The 15963-nt window shown below is 44.4% G+C and overlaps 1 long non-coding RNA gene across 2 annotated transcripts in view; it reads right to left on the bottom strand.

Annotated features, from left to right (window-relative positions):
* Nucleotides 1-15963, bottom strand: part of LOC308458746 — an 88601-nt gene that overhangs the window by 62904 nt on the left and 9734 nt on the right. Inside the window, exon 3 of one of the 2 annotated variants that reach the window (XR_013977637.1) lies at nt 15511-15624. The exons of the other annotated variant lie outside the window; for it this stretch is intronic. This is a non-coding gene — a long non-coding RNA (uncharacterized lncRNA). Of the gene's footprint in view, nt 1-15510; nt 15625-15963 lie in introns of those variants that run through there. 2 annotated transcript variants of the gene reach the window in all.

Genomic DNA, 15963 nt, shown 5'->3' with positions numbered 1-15963 from the left:
AACAGAGAAGAAAGGGATAGATAAAGCGAGCAATATGTTTTCCAATTGCCTCATTCAGATTTGCTAAAGTCAGAATCGGCCACCCCATTGTGCCCTTCAAAACTGTGTTCACTCTGGAGGAACTGGTGCAACTTGTGGGCAACGGGGAGGGGACCTTTCAACTGCATGGCATGCCGTTATACAGTGGTAGGTAAAGGTAAAGGGACCCCTGACCATTAGGTCCAGTCGCGGACGACTCTGGGGTTGTGGCGCTCATCTCGCTTTACTGGCCGAGGGAGCCGGCGTACAGCTTCCAGGTCATGTGGCCAGCATGACTAAGCCACTTATGGCGAACCAGAGCAGCGCACGGAAACGCCGTTTACCTTCCCGCTGAAGCGGTACCTATTTATCTACTTGCACTTTGACGTGCTTTCTAACTGCTAGGTGGGCAGGAGCAGGGACCGAGCAACGGGAGCTCACCCCGTCGCGTGGATTCGAACTGCCAACCTTCTGATCGACGTCCTAGGCTCTGTGGTTTAACCCACAGCGCCACCCGCGTACTTAATTCGTTCCGGAGGTCCATTCTTAACCTGAAACTGTTCTTAACCGGAGGTACCACTTTAGCTAATGGGGCCTCCTTTAGCTAATGGGGCCGCCGGAGCACGATTTCTGTTCTCATCCTGAAGCAAAGTTCTTAACCCGAGGTACTATTTCTGGGTTAGCGGAGTCTGTAACCTGAAGCATATGTAACCTGAAGCATATGTAACCTGAGGTACCACTGTATGTCTTTTTTTAAATGACTGGCACGGAGGAATGTGAGCTCTGTTATGCCACCATCTTCACCCGCTGTGGTGCATCACAAATAGATTCAATAAAGAGGGGCTTTTCAGAACATTTCGAAAGGGTCAACATTTCCCTGGTAGATCTGTCCCCTTATTTATTTTTGTGCCAGAACCCCATGGCTTATCATTAGTGTCTGGCTCAGTGTGCTTGTGCCTATTTCATTTAAGTTACTTTCCCCAGATGTTGAGATCTGCCTCGGCTGCATTGGGAGCTGCGCAACCACCTTCTCACAAGTTGCCTCACCATCTGGCCTCCCTCTAAGCCACATCTGTGTGCTGTACTACTTTTGCCTGATAGGGTTGCCTATGTATAATGTATATATTATTTGCAGGAGCTATGAATGCCTTAATTCAGTACTTACTCAAGCAAAGGCTGGCTGGTGTGGGCCCACAACTGTACTTAAGGTAGCAGTTGGCCTAATGTTTACAATAATAATAAACATTAGCTTTTACACATTGCTCCAGAGCTTTCGGAGTGCTTCGCATCCTTCGCTGTGCGATCAGTATTATTGTCCCCCACATTGCAGCTTGAGTGCTGGGGCTGAGAAATCATGGTTCCCATATGAAACCCAGGCCTATACCGGTTTTTAAAAAATGTGTTTATTAGATTTTGCAGAATGTATAAAACACACCGATAAAACAACAACAACAACAACACAACATACGTGTAAAGGACAAGACCATGAATCAATCAAAGAAACGCCAGTCAGAAATGAAAATAAAAATAAAAGAGATCATTGAGGGGGTTTTGTGGGGGGGGGGGGCGTTGGGAGAAAAATAAAGATTTATTAAAGCAGAAAACACCATGGTGACTTTCCCCATTAGAAGCAGTATAGAGAGCTGTTAACAGAAATTGACAACAAATTAAAATTCAAAGACTTTGAAGAAGTAAGAGAGATGGTAATAGACTGGTTACAAAATTTCCAACTAAATGAAACTTTTAAAAATGATAAAAAGAAAGGATTTCATTACAAAATGTCAAGATTTCAGAGAGAAATAGTAGAAGGTAGTACAAAACTGCTGTCAAAAATGAAAAAAGAGATCATTGTTTAGTCAGTTCCGTGCGTCAGCATATTCAATATAGTTCTCCATAATTTTCCATCGATACCTACATGTATTTACAGGAGTAAAGTCTCTCTGATCTTCACTGCATTCAAAGCACGTGGCTTTCCCTCAAAGAATTCTGGGAACTCTAGTCTTCCTCCCCCCCCCTTCAGAGTTGCAATTCACAGCACCTTTAACAAACTACAGTTCCCAGAATTATTTGAGGGAGAGTCATGTTTGCTTTACATATACTTTAAACATAGGCATAGGAGCCCACTCCTAGGGGCTGAGGGGACTTTGCCCCCCAATAAAATATTTGAGAGGGTTAGGGGCCCCAAAAGTTGATGGGCGCAGTGCCATTCAAATGGTATGTGTGCCCCATGCCACGTAATCAATTATACACGGTGGGGCTTATCGGGCCCCACCACTATTCTGCTCAAGTTGGCACCCCTGAACATAGGGTCTGTATGCAGCCCAAATGAATGAATTGATGGCTGAGATTTGAAGGGTGGGTTTTCTAACTCATAGCCTTAGCTGCTGCAGAGGGTCTGTCAGGCAGCAAACGGGACTTTAGTTTATCCTAGGCTGGATCTAGACACATCAACAACAAAAAAGAGATTCAGTTAAACCATAGCTGTCAACTTACAGATTTGAAAATAAGGGACCAGCAGCCTTGAAAATAAGGGACCAGCAGCCAAAATAAGGGATTTTGCTTAGCTTATATAGAAATCCACCACTGATGGAACCATGCTGCTTTGGCTGCGACTGACTGTGTTTTGCAGGGGGTTTGACTATATGATCCTAAGGGTCCGCAACTCCCACCAAAGAAGAGGGGCAGACAAAAGTGATGAACGACGTCGAGATGGCAAAGCTTACAGGCAGAATTAGAAACCAGGAAGAGGACCTCTTTAATAAAGAATGGGGAAAGTTTATAATTTAGTTGAAAAGCTATTGTAAAGAGTTACATACATTGGTAGAATTGACAGAAAACTTGTAGTAAAAATTTGAACTAAAGATGGACAAATGATTTATAAAAATAGAGTTATGAAAGGGATGCAGGGGGGAAATCACTACCTTAAGATGCTGAACTGGTTGGAGGCTATGCTAAGCAGCACGTCGGGGCTGCCGTCGTCCTGGCGCGAGGAGTTCCTTTGGCCCTTCCCCGCCTGAGAGAGGGGGGGAGGAAGAGAGACTCTTGCTCATGCTGCCCGTGAGCCCGGCATGAGGCGGTTGTGGCGCCGCTGCGGCCGCTGAAGCGCCGCCCTTCTGCATCCCTCCCCATCCCCACCTCTTCCTCCTCCCTCAGGCCGTCTCCTCAGCCGCCGCCATCACTGCCGCCTCCAGCTTCCCCTGGCAGCGCAGCGGAAGTCTCGCAAGAGAGGGGCTGCCTGCCCGCCCGCCGCCACCCGTCTCCTCACAACGCACCCCTGAGGGGGAAAAGGGAGAGACGGAGACGCGGCAGCTCGTGCGTGCACTCTCTTTCGTGGCAGAGGACCCCAAGCTGCTGCTTCCCTCCCGAGCCGGGCGAGCATGAAACCCAGGAAATTGAAGGGACATCATCAATAAGGGACAGCAGCGGGACACGGCACTGGGATAAGGGAGTTTCCCGCCAAATAAGGGACGGTTGACAGCTATGAGTTAAATACGTTATAAACTTCATGCAGGGAAATCCCGTTGGCGAAAGAAGGGACTCCACAGCGCCATCTGGTGTCACGGGGTTTTAACGCATATAAAGCGCTTTATCTTTGCAAATGTAGCTGATTCCCCAGTGGGAACTGCAGTGGAATCTTACAGTGGAGCGTTCCTGTTCCATCCAGCTGCCAACGATGTCTTCCAAATATCCTGTTCCATTTCCCTTCCGACCTGGTTCTTCATTTCCTCTTCCACACAGTCACAAAGCACTCCATGGCCACTAGGCACACTCAGTCCCCGCTGGGGTTGTTTTGAGAGTTTCCTCCCTCCCCTTTAGTGTTGTCGCCCCCCTGACACCACCCACAAAGATACCTCTCTCTTGAGTGTCAAGAGAGTGTGTTATTATGGTTGTGTTAGCAATCGCATTCACACCTGAATGTTGGAAAGAGTGGGAATGATCCCGTCTTGGCCAGTAGGTGGTTATTGATGAGACACGTTATGTCTCAGTCCTGTAAAACAGGAATACAATTCTTTCAATCAGGCTATGTACACATGATCGGGTTAAAACAGAACGAGGTTGTCTTGTCCCTGTCCACGCCTCTGCCACACTACGTTTCAAGTCTCATTTAAACATTGTTGTATGCGTCCAAGAGAGATATTCAGATATTCATTTAGGAAAACATCAGAAGGTTTTCTATTGGGAATAGTACCAGGAAGTCTAAAGGAAGAAGACAAGACATTATATTTATACGCAACAGTAGCCGCAAGGCTAATGATTGCGAAAAATTGGAAACGTTTCAAGTCTCATTTAAACATTGTTGTATGCGTCCAAGAGAGGGTGTGAAAGTCTTCATTTCATGTGCAGGTAAAAGGTAAAGGTAAAGGACCCCTGGATGGTTAAAGTCGAAAGGCGACTATGGGGTTGCGGCGCTCATCTCGCTTTCAGGCTGAGGGAGCCGGCGTTTCTCCACAGACAGCTTTGCGGGTCATGTGGCCAGCAGGACTAAACCACTTCTGGCGCAATAGGACACCGTGACAGAAACCAGAGTGCACGGAAACGCCATTTACCTTCCCGCCGCAACAGTACCTATTTATCTACTTGCACTGGTGTGCTTTTGAACTGCTATGTTGGCAGGAGCTGGGACAGAGCAACGGGAGCTCACTCCGTCATGGGGATTCGAACCGCCCATCTTCTGATCGGTAAGCCCAAGAGGCTCAGTGGTTTAGACCACAGCACCACCCACGTCCTATTTCATGTGCATTACCTGTTTGGTTTCCGTGCTCCTAGACCACCACTAACAACACCTATTCACAAGGCTGTTGTCTGCGTATGCACAACGGCTGGGTCATATATTAGGGTTGCCATATGTCTGGAATGTCCCAGACACAGCCGGTATTCAGCCCTCTAATTAATAATAATAATAATAGTTTATTATTTATGCCCCACCCATCTGGCTGGGTTTCCCTGGCCAATCTGGGAGGCAACCAACTGAATTAAAAGCACAATAAAACATCAAACATTAAAAAATTCCCTAAACAGGGCTGTCTTCAGATGTCTTCTAAAAGTCAAATAGTTGTTTATTTCCTTGACATCTAAGGAAGTTCCACAGGGAGAGTGCCACTACCGAGAAGGCCCTCTGCCTGGTTCCCTGTACCCTCACTTCCCGCAGTGAAGGGAACCACCCGCAGTGAGGGAACCACCAGAAGGCCCTTGGAGCTGGACCTCGGTGTCCGGGCTGAACGATGGGGATGGAGATGCTCCTTCAGGTACACTGGGCCGAGGCCGTTTAGGGCTTCACAGGTCAGCACCAACACTTTGAATTGTGCTCGGAAACGTACAGGGAGCCAATGTAGGTCTTTCAGGACTGGTGTTATATGGTCTTGGCGTCCACTCCCAGTCCCCAGTCTAGCTGCTGCATTCTGCATTAGTTGCAGTTTCCGGGTCGCCTTCCTAAACAGAGTCCAGGTGGAAATCGCTGAAATGTCCAGGAAAATCTGGATGTATGGCTGCCCATGACGTTAGTGTACTTTGGCACACACACAAAAAAACCCCTTTGCCCCCAAAAGCTCAATATAGCTTAGGACACCCCTACCCTTCTCTACCCATTCTCCAAACAAGCAAGAGGTATTATCAGAGTTCAAGGAAGTGTTCCACCTAGATCAAAATATACCTCGTACCTACGGGACCGCCTCTCCCGGTATGCCCCACGGAGAGCCTCAAGGTCAATAAATAGCAACACCCTAGTGGTCCCGGGCCCTAAGGAAGTTAGATTGGCTTCAACCAGAGCCAGGGCCTTTTCAACACTGGCTCCGGCCTGGTGGAACACTCTGCCTCACGAGACCAGGGCCCTGCAGGATCTGATTTCTTTCCGCAGGGCCTGTAAGACAGAGTTGTTCCGCCTGGGCTTTGGCTTGGAGCCAATTTGATTCCCTCCCCCTCTTTCTTTTTTCCTTTCCTTCTCCTGCGATGAGGCTACATTTTAATATTTTAATGTTTCAATATTTTAATGTTGTATTTTAATTTTGTTTTTAAGTTGTAATCATTCAACTTGTTTTTATTATTGCTGTAAGCCGCTCTGAGCCCGGCCTTGGCTGGGGAGGGCGGGTTATAAATTAAAATTATTATTATTATTATTATTATTATTATTATTAATATGTATATACCTCACAGCTCAATGGCAAAGTGAATGTCACTTAAGTTTCCCATTTGGATGGAAGCTGGTTTGAAAGGAAACGCATCAAACAGTAATAGTTCCCAATAAACTCCAGGACAGTCGTGGGCTGTGTGTATAAAAACAGCATCCCAAAAAAAATGTTGGGAGCGCATTGGATGCAGAGTAAATGGCGGTGTGTACAAAGTCTCAATGTCAGCAAAAAATAAATAAAAACGGGGGAGAGGGAGAGACGTACGCCTATATTCATTACTCCCCATTTAAAAGCCATCTCTGGAGAATTACAGAGCTGGTGTAGTTAAGGGTGGGAGGATAAGGGCTGGCTAAATACTGGCTGGCTGTTATTGCTTTTAATTCTATGTACGGAACAGGCTGCAAACAGCCATTACCCGTGTTTGGCCCTAAGGTAGCTTTTTGAAGTGACCTGTAATGTTGTATTGGAGGGATGGAGGGAGGGCAAGCAATTACCAGTAAAACAACTGGTATTTAGCCCATAGATCCAATGGGCCATCAAAATAAGGACAAGAGGAGCAGAGTGGCTCCAAGAGTGAAGTCTCCCTCCCCTGCTACTGCCCTTCCTCCAATTGCTGGATATTCCTGACATGAGATAGAGGTTCTGCGTATTATTCACTAGTTATGGTAAATGGGAGCAGGGTAAGGGGAGGACTCTGTCAGCACCGGGAAATTATAACCGAATCACAAATTGGAAATTAAAATAAGGCTGAAGTCCTAAGCGTGATTACTTGAGAGTTAACTCCATCAAGGCGAACAGGACAGAAGCATGTTTAAGATGGGAGTGTTGATGTGAACTACAGTGGTACCTTGGTTCTCAAACGTCTTGGTTACCAAACACCAAAAACCTGGAAGTAAGTGTTCTGGTCTTCAAACATTTTTGGGAAGCCGAACATCCAATGTTGCGGTCGGCTATTGTTTCCGGAGCGCCTGCACCAATCAGAAGCTGAGCCTTGGTTTTCGAACATTTCGAAAGTCAAACGGACTTCCGGAACGGATTAAGTTTGGCACTTTTGTTTTTGCTATTTATTTTTGCTATTTTTTTTAAAAGACGTTTCTCAGTTAATTTGTTGTTGTGACTGTGTGGAACCCAGTTCAGCTACTGATTGATTGATTGTGTGACTGAGGAAATGGATAAAAGCCCCCCATCCAAACAATGACTATCATCAGCGCAGAAAATTTTAATTTTTAACATCTACAATACAATCTTATTTATTTTATAGTACATTACATTGATTATTGCTTTCATTTTATGGATCAATGGCCTCGTTGATAGTAAAATGCATGTTAAATTGCTGTTTTAGGGGCTGTTTTCAAAAGTCTGGAACGGATTAATCCATTTTGCATTACTTCCTATGGGAAAGTACGCCTTGGTTTTGGAACGCTTTGGTTTTGGAACAGACTTCTGGAACGGATTAAGTTTGAGAACCAAGTGACCACTGTATATTGTTCGTTTTTCTTTCAAATATCCAACACCAATGGCAGGGAACTCTCTGGGCAACCTCTTGGTGGGGGGGGGGGGCATGGCAGTGGTGGCTGTGGCCAGAGACAAGAGTGGGTGGAGCAATGAATGTAAATTTTAACTTTATTCAGTAGGGTAGTTTCTACACCTCTACCCTTCTCTACCCATTATCCAAACAAGCAAGAGGTGTTATCAGAGTTCAAGGAGGTGTTCCACCTAGATCAAAACACTCGAGGAGGGTAACCGGTAAGGGATATGGCTTAGGGAGAGTCCAGGGCCGGATTTAGGTCAGATGAGGCCCTAAGCTACTGAAGGTAATGGGGCCCTTTATATGTCCAGCTGTCCTTTGTCAACAACAAATTGCCCGTTTTTTGTGTTGAATATATGCTATATGGTAATTTATGGACCTAACAGGTATCTAAAGCCATTTGAACGTAACAAAATATGCAGAATGTAGGCACCCTATATATAGAAATGAGCAAACCAGTGATATTTTAGGGAGCAGGCTAGCAGGCGGGGCCCATTACTTACATCATAGGAGCCTACACAACACAAAACACTGTTGCTGTATGTAGTTTTTATTTTATTTGTTTTTTATCTTATATTTTGGAAATGTACATCCAGGTGTTTTTTCCCTTTAATTTTTTGGGGGCCCTCAAGAACATGGGGCCCTAAGCTATAGCTTGTTTAGCTTATACGTAAATCTGGCACTGTGAGAGTCCCAAGGCTAGTTAGAGAGGCCATCCCTGACGTAATATGTTTGGCCCACCTCCAGAAATGCGCTTCTCCCCTTCTGTCTCTTCCCCCCAAATATTTTTACTGCTGCCGCCACTGCATTGATTTTCCCATGATCCTTTGCAATGCACTTTCTCAACAAGCAAAGATGACGTCTTCCTTTTTATCCCTTTCTCCGGGACAGCTCCTATCTACTACCTGAGTGCAGGCAGGAATTTAGCAGCTGAAGAATTTCTGCCTCTCGCACATACCTGTCAAAGGTACGGAAAGCCCAGCCTGGGAAAATAAAAGTGGCTAACCTACACACGAGTGAGGCAATTTCTGGCTCCAGGTCCTTTGTGAAAACCAGTTCTCGACGCATCTATTACTCAGGAGAAGGTAAATGATCTCATTAGAATGAAAAGACTGTAATCAAGCTAATTATTAAAAAGGTTGCAAGAACCAACGTGTAAGATTCCCAAGGTTACACCCAGCCCATGTACGATATCGATAATTTGAAGGCATGTTCTCAAAATGCAAAGGCGTCACTGCAGCCTTGTATTTGAGAAGAGGGAGTATGGAGATTAGATTCTTGTTTTAAAGAAAAACACTTTTGTTTTTTCAGTAGACTAGCCCAGCACTGAAATTGACCCTGGTTTGGTTTCAAGGTACAGTTTAGCAATATACTGGGGGGGGGGGGGGGCTCATTATATCACAACCTTAGGAATAAGGTTTTCATATATTTGGGTTGTATCCAACTAAGCCATACTCTGAGTAGACCCATTAAAATAAAAAGGCATGACTAACTTTTCCTCTGATTTCAATCTGTCTTATCTCAGTTGGATATGTAACCTAATAATTCATTATGGGGTTGGTGTAATTTTGTATCTGTTACTGCTTAGAGCTGAAATTCTAGTCCTAAAACATTTCAAAAATGTCTTCCATTTTATTATTATATATTTCTATATATTATAGAAAGATGGAGCCAAATTCTTACTGTTTTGGAGTTCCTATGAGTTTTTGCTTTACCTGAGTAGTGAAATGAGTGTGCCAATTTACATGTAAAGTGTATACATTTGTACTAAAATATGCTAAGCGCTCTTGTGTTTTGTTTGGGATGCAATGTCAGTATCTGCAGGTAGGTCCCGGGATTACCGTATGTCTTATTCCAGAATATCACCATTGGGTGGCCCTTGTTTGGGATGCATGGTCCTAATTTTGGCTGCCAAATATTCTTCCTAATTCCACATGAGTTCCTTAATAAATTGGAGAACTTTGACCTTGAACCAGCTGCCATAAAATGAGCACATATTCTGCTGAAAATCCATTCATATTATTACCGGTATTTTCATTTCTTGCCTCGTTTTGGAAAAAGGTATTCAACAGTATTACTGACGAGAAAGCTGTCCAGGTGGGAAAGAGGGCGGGACTCCTGCACCTTTAAATTTTTTTGTCAAATGATCCTCAAGTACTGCTGCTGGACGATTAAAGGATATAGCGCTTGAAACTGATTCAGAAACTATTATATATTTGTGAACAGCAAAAATAGTAATTGCAAGATCATGGAAGAAAACCAAAGCACTATTCATTCTAGGCTGGTTAAAAAAAAAGGAACATTGTTGTACTGTATTAGTGAAGGACACATATTATAAAAGAGAACAGAAGCAGCAACTTTACAGATTTATAGAGAGATGGTCTTTATCATAGCATAGAATGATAAATATCTAAAGAATAGATTTCCATATAATTTGTTTGCACTCTTATAAAATGACATAATAAGATGTTACTTTTGACATATAATCTTTTGTTTTCTCTCCTTTTCCCCCTGTTTCAAACTGCATTATGTTGCAAATGAGCAACTGATTGAAATAATCATTATTTTACAAAAACGGTGGCACAGAAAACAAGAATTTGCACCAGCTGAAATTCCCTCTCCCTCCTACAGTAAATCTTTATCGTTTTGAACCTGAACCACATCAGAGAACAAAGAAATAAAATAGTAATAATTAAGGCAAAATGAAATGTTCACAATAACAATAAGATCTAACTGTGCAGGTATTCCATTGTCTTCCACCACTGCCCATTTAGATGTGTTTTATATCCCCTCTCTCAAGGATTGGCAAAAATGTGTAACTAAATATGTGCACAGCCTAAAACCTGTCCCTTCTGGAGTATGATTAGCTGTAACCAAGGGAAATGGACCAGGTTCTTTTCCATATTTATTTTGTGCACTTGACCTGTAAAATCCCCTAAAGCCGGTAAGACTGTAGAAATAAAAGTCTACTGGTTCGCCGACAAAAGGGTATTGTTATTTCAATTCAAGCTGTCTTGTTGTGCTTTTTAAAATGCACCTTTCCCCGAGATTCCAGCTGTCTTGGGTTGTTAAAAGTGTGTGTGTGTGTTTTAAAGAAACCTTTATGCTATTGTATAAAGTACAAACTTGGGAAAGTTTTCTAGGTCACCCATTTGACTTCAGCCCGGACTACAAAAGACTTTGAAAAGAAGCATGTGACTCTCAGGGTGAACTTGAAGCTAAAATGCTCCTGGGGACGTGGGGTGTGTGTGATGCTGAAAGGAAGCTCTCCTCATGATTTCAAGCAAGAGCTATTTTAAAATAGAATGGGCCATGCAAGAGGTGACAGCGGTAGTAGCCAAGCTTGTAGAATCGTGTCTCTGCCTCGCTCGTAAATAAAGTGGAGCAAGGCTCGGATTTCAGCATCAAAAGTGTTGTGTGGGTCAAAGTCAGCAGAGGATTCCCACTGGGACTCTTGGGGTGGAAGGCAAGAAGCCCCAAGGAAGGAAGTCAGTGACAGGGATAGCCAACTACCATATTTTTTGCTCTATAAGGCACACCAGACCGTAAGATGCACCTAGTTTTTGGAGGAGGAAAACAAGAAAAAAAATATTCTGAATCTCAGAAGCCAGAACAACAAGAGGGATCGCTGCGCAGCGAAAGCAGCGATCCCTCTTGCTGTTCTGGCTTCTGGGATAGCTGTGCAGCCTGCATTCGCTCCATAAGACGCACATACATTTCCCCTTACTTTTTAGGAGGGAAAAAGTGAGTCTTATAGAGCAAAAAATACGGTAATTCCAGTTTCGTCCCCATCCTTTCCCCCACTGAGTTCTACAAGGGCAAAACAGAGACTAAGTCAGAAGGAAGCTGACAGGCAAAGCCCCACATGGACTGGTGGTAGCAAGCTCCATTTTCTCTCCCGTGGAGTAAACAAAGCTGGGAGGAAGATATCTAGGATGTTGAACGATGTGCGGGACAGTTCAGCCGCCCTCAATAGCACGCCTCTTTTTAAAATTCAATCCCCAGCTCTCTGCTTCATGCATGAATAGGAGAGGCCAGTGGGTCAACAAACATGGCTTCCTCAGCCATGTCTGGTTTGACCCAGAGGCAGCTCAGAATACCATGAAGCATTTGATCTCCCAGTGAGGGAATCCTTCTGACGTGCTGCAAGAAGCAACCCCGTAGTGCGAGGAGGTAAATTAGGCATAAGAGTCATGGCCGTGGTAAAGTCGACACTGAGGACAAGGTGGAAAGGACAGCACTGCATATCTGGCTTTCCAACCCCACACATTATTGCCAGTTAAGCAGAGAGGGCGAGGCGGCAGGCAGCTCAGCACAGTGCAAGAACAGCAGCGGAGCCAATTTGATGCTTCTGCAGTGCACGAGAACAGGGCCTTCTCTGTGGTGGCTCCCCGTTTGTGGAATGCTCTCCCCAGGGAGGTTCGTCTTGCACCTTCATTATACACCTTTAGGCGCCAGGCAAAATCGTTCCTCTTTAACCAGGCCTTTGGCTGATTTGACATTCTTTTAAAATGTGTTGGGGAGGGTTTTGTTTTTGTTTTTATTATGTATTTTGTGTTTTCATATTGCAATTTTATGTTGTAACTGCCCTGAGACCTGCAGGTACAGGGCGGCATACAAATTTAACAAATAAGAGTAAGAATAAGAATAATTTGGCCCAGTGTACCCCAGGATACTGTAGATAGTTTTCACTCAGGTCCACATATGCAAATAGGGGATTGAAAGTGACGTTCAGTGATTGGATAGTTACAGAAAATGGTTACTGTTGCGTTCTAGTGGAGCTCTATATAAGCAGGCTGGCTGAACCCTTCAGTTCAGTTCTGTTCTGCCCTGTGAATAAACAAGAGCTGTTTGAAGAATTGCTGTGTCATCTGATATGTTCACCCACAACTTAACAGTATAGGGTTATAAAGATCAGGACTAGCCACCTGAGAAACAGTTTCTACCCAAATGCAATTCTGGTTTTAAACGCAGTATAAGGAGCCTCTATACAGTGGTACCTCGGGTTAAATACACTTCAGGTTACAGACGCCGCTAACCCAGAAATATTACCTCGGGTTAAGAACTTTGCTTCAGGATAAGAACAGAAATCGGTCTCCGGCGGCACAGCAGCAGCAGGAGGCCCCATTAGCTAAGTGGTGCTTCAGGTTAAGAACAGTTTCAGGTTAAGAACAGACCTCCGGAACGAATTAAGTACTTAACCTGAGGTACCACTGTAGTATATTGTATTTTAAAATGGGGTTTCAGAGTTTTTAGGGGTTTTTGAATGTCTTATGTCTTATGTAGATTTTTCAGTTTCATCGTTCTGTATGGGACAATGACAATAAAGATATCGTATCATAAGAATAATACACCACAGTCTCTGCTGCCTTGCCCCTTTCCCTCTCAAGAACCGGTAGCGATGCACAGTGTTTGGAAGCCATCGGCACTGCCTTGCCCGCAAACCCACCTACCCCCCCCCGCTAATGATGAAGGACCAGCTATCAGGGCCATCTTAGGCATATCTTTGGCATATCCGGCGCAGTGGTGCGAAGTTCCCTCCAGCGTCCCCCCCCCCTTTCCCAGAGTTTTTTAGGGAGGACAGCGCTGCCGGTGGGGCTGGAGGAGGTGGGCAGCGGCTGGAGGGCAGCTTCTCCAGCGAGGAAGAGGCAGAGCCTTCTGGCTCAGCTGGCTGCTTTGTGCCCAGTGGCCACGGCAGACGGAGGCTCCGGGCGCGGCGCTGCTTTGGCACGGCATGGCGGAGGCGGGCAAGGGCGGCGAGCTGATACCGGGAGGCGCCATGTCCAGGCTCCGCCTCTTCCCTGGCACCCTCCAGAACTTGGCACCCTTGAAACTACTGAAGGCCGCATACAGCATACTATTAGAATGGGAGACGAAAGATGAAGAGGTAAAATCAGTTATGATTAAATGGGCCCAAGATGTAGGTCACAACATTATGATGGGAGATTGGGTGGAATTATGGAAAACTGACTTAAAATTTACCAATTGTTCCCTATTGAAGGAGAATTACATGAAGATGATGTACAGATGGTACACAACACCAGTGCAGTTAGGGGAAATGTACAAAACCAGTTCAAATATATGTTGAAAGTGTAAAGAAAAGGACATTTTATCATATGTGGTGGGATTGTAAGGTAATTTTAAAAAATTGGGAAATGACATACAATGAATTGAAGAAAATGTTCCATTTAACATTTGTTAAAAAACCTAAAGCATTTTTAGTAGGGATTGTAGGGAAAGATCTGCCAAGAAAGCTGAAAAACATCTTCATGTATGTGACAACGGCCACAAGAGTTTTAGTAGCACAAGGATAGAAGACTGAAGAAACCCCAACTAAAGAATCATGGCAAGAAAAATTGATGGACTATGCAGAACTGGCAAAACTGACATACAAGCTACAGGACAAGGATGTGACTTTAAAGATGAATGGGAACCCTTTACAAAGTATTTGAAGACGCAACAAAGCGAACTGGACTCCTTGGCTGGTTTTGAATAAACATTCACAAACCTTTTATTGATAATAATCAGCTAAATAGTTTGAGGATCTATACAAATGTGTAACATGCAGAAAACAGCATTTTTAGAGAAATCAAAGACTGGAACTGAGGGAAGTCGGGGGTGGGGGTGGATGGGTTCTGTGGGGGGAGGGAGGAAAAATGGGGGGAAATCAGGATGATATGTTTCTGGATGATATGTTTTGTTTTAATTTTGAATAAAAAAGTTATTATTTTTTTTAAAAAAACAGAACTTGGCGCCGTGGTGGCCCGCGCCACTAGCCTCTATGGGTAAGATGCCCCTGCTAGCTATAATCAAACTTTTGAGGACGTCGCTAACTGGGACACAGTTTTTGATGCCACAAAGGAAGTGGGTGTAGGGAACCCGATGCTCCACATACCACTTTGCCCAGGTGCTGAAAATTATGTGTTGGAAGTGAGCATGGTTTATACCTATCTTGCACCTTTTGTGTACATCTAGAACAGAGCCCAGCTCCAATCCTGTTTGGCTCTGGATGGGTGTAACTTGCCTAATCCCTTAATCTGATCTTGGATACTAAATGGGAGAACTAATACTGCAGCCACAGCCCTCTGGAGGCTGAGGCCTCTTGCAGGAGAAAGGTAGAAGAAGAAGAAGAGGAGTTTGGATTTGATAGCCCGCCTTTCACTCCCTTTAAGGAGTCTCAAAGCGGCTAACATTCTCCTTTCCCTTCCTCCCCCACAACAAACACTCTGTGAGGTGAGTGGGGCTGAGAGACTTCAAGGAAGTGTGACTGGCCCAAGGTCACCCAGCAGTTGCATGTGGAGGAGCGGAGACGCAAACCCGGTTCCCCAGATTACAAGACTACCGCTCTCAACCACTACACCACACTGGCTCTGGTAGTGAGTAACCAACACATACTGGACAGTTTGCAGGGTTGGGAGGTGTATATCGGTCAGGATACCCTCCCATTGTGGAAAGCAAAAGCTGTTTAAAGTCCCTATGATGTGAAGCTTACATAAAGAGTGCCTTACCTCCATACATGCCCCTTTGGGCTGCTTCGACCTATAGAGCGTGCACTTACACAATGCCACATAACGTCTGTTCCGCCTTTATGAGTCAATCCTTTATTCTTTTATTTATATGAGTCCTTACTCACACTTCAGCAGAGTCCTGAGGCACGTTTCAACAATATAATATCCAGTTATAAAAACAGATGAAAAAACGGTTACACTGGAACCTTAGTTGTCGAACACTTTGGAAGCCAAACACTTTGGAAGCCAAGAACTAACTTAGTTGGTCTTAAAGGTGCTACTGGAAGGATTTTTTTATTTTGACTTTGGAAGCCAAACACTTTGGAACCTGAACGCCGACAACCCAGAAGTGAATGCTTCCGTATTCAAACATGCCTCAGTTGTCGAACGTTTCAGAAGTCGGACGGTCTTCTGGAACAGATTGCGTTCGGCAACCGAGGTTCTGCTGTGCAATGATTTAAACACACATACACACACATGTAAAAATATTCCAAACAGAACAGAACACTATGAACCAGTGCTTTTTTTCTTTAAAAAAATGTTTATGGGTACTCTCATTTTGACTCAAGAAAATCACCATTTAATAGTTCAAATCGGGGAAAACAAATACAGTAAATGGACAAAAGTACAAAGATTCACAAAAGGTTTAGGGGTATGCGTATCCCTGCTCCCTCCCAGAAAAAAACAATTGTTATAAATGCAGAAAAAGAGGTTGGGTCCCAGGAAACAAAATATTTTAACTTAAGGTTACCAGACGTCCCCTTTTCCCAGGGACAGTCCCCGG

This window comes from Podarcis pityusensis (genome assembly GCF_964106645.2).
Source record: "Podarcis pityusensis genome assembly, chromosome: 1".
NCBI classification, from domain to species: Eukaryota; Metazoa; Chordata; class Lepidosauria; order Squamata; family Lacertidae; genus Podarcis; species Podarcis pityusensis.
The sequence above is the reverse complement of the archived record's forward strand: the minus strand, read 5'-3'. Positions and strand labels throughout refer to the sequence as shown.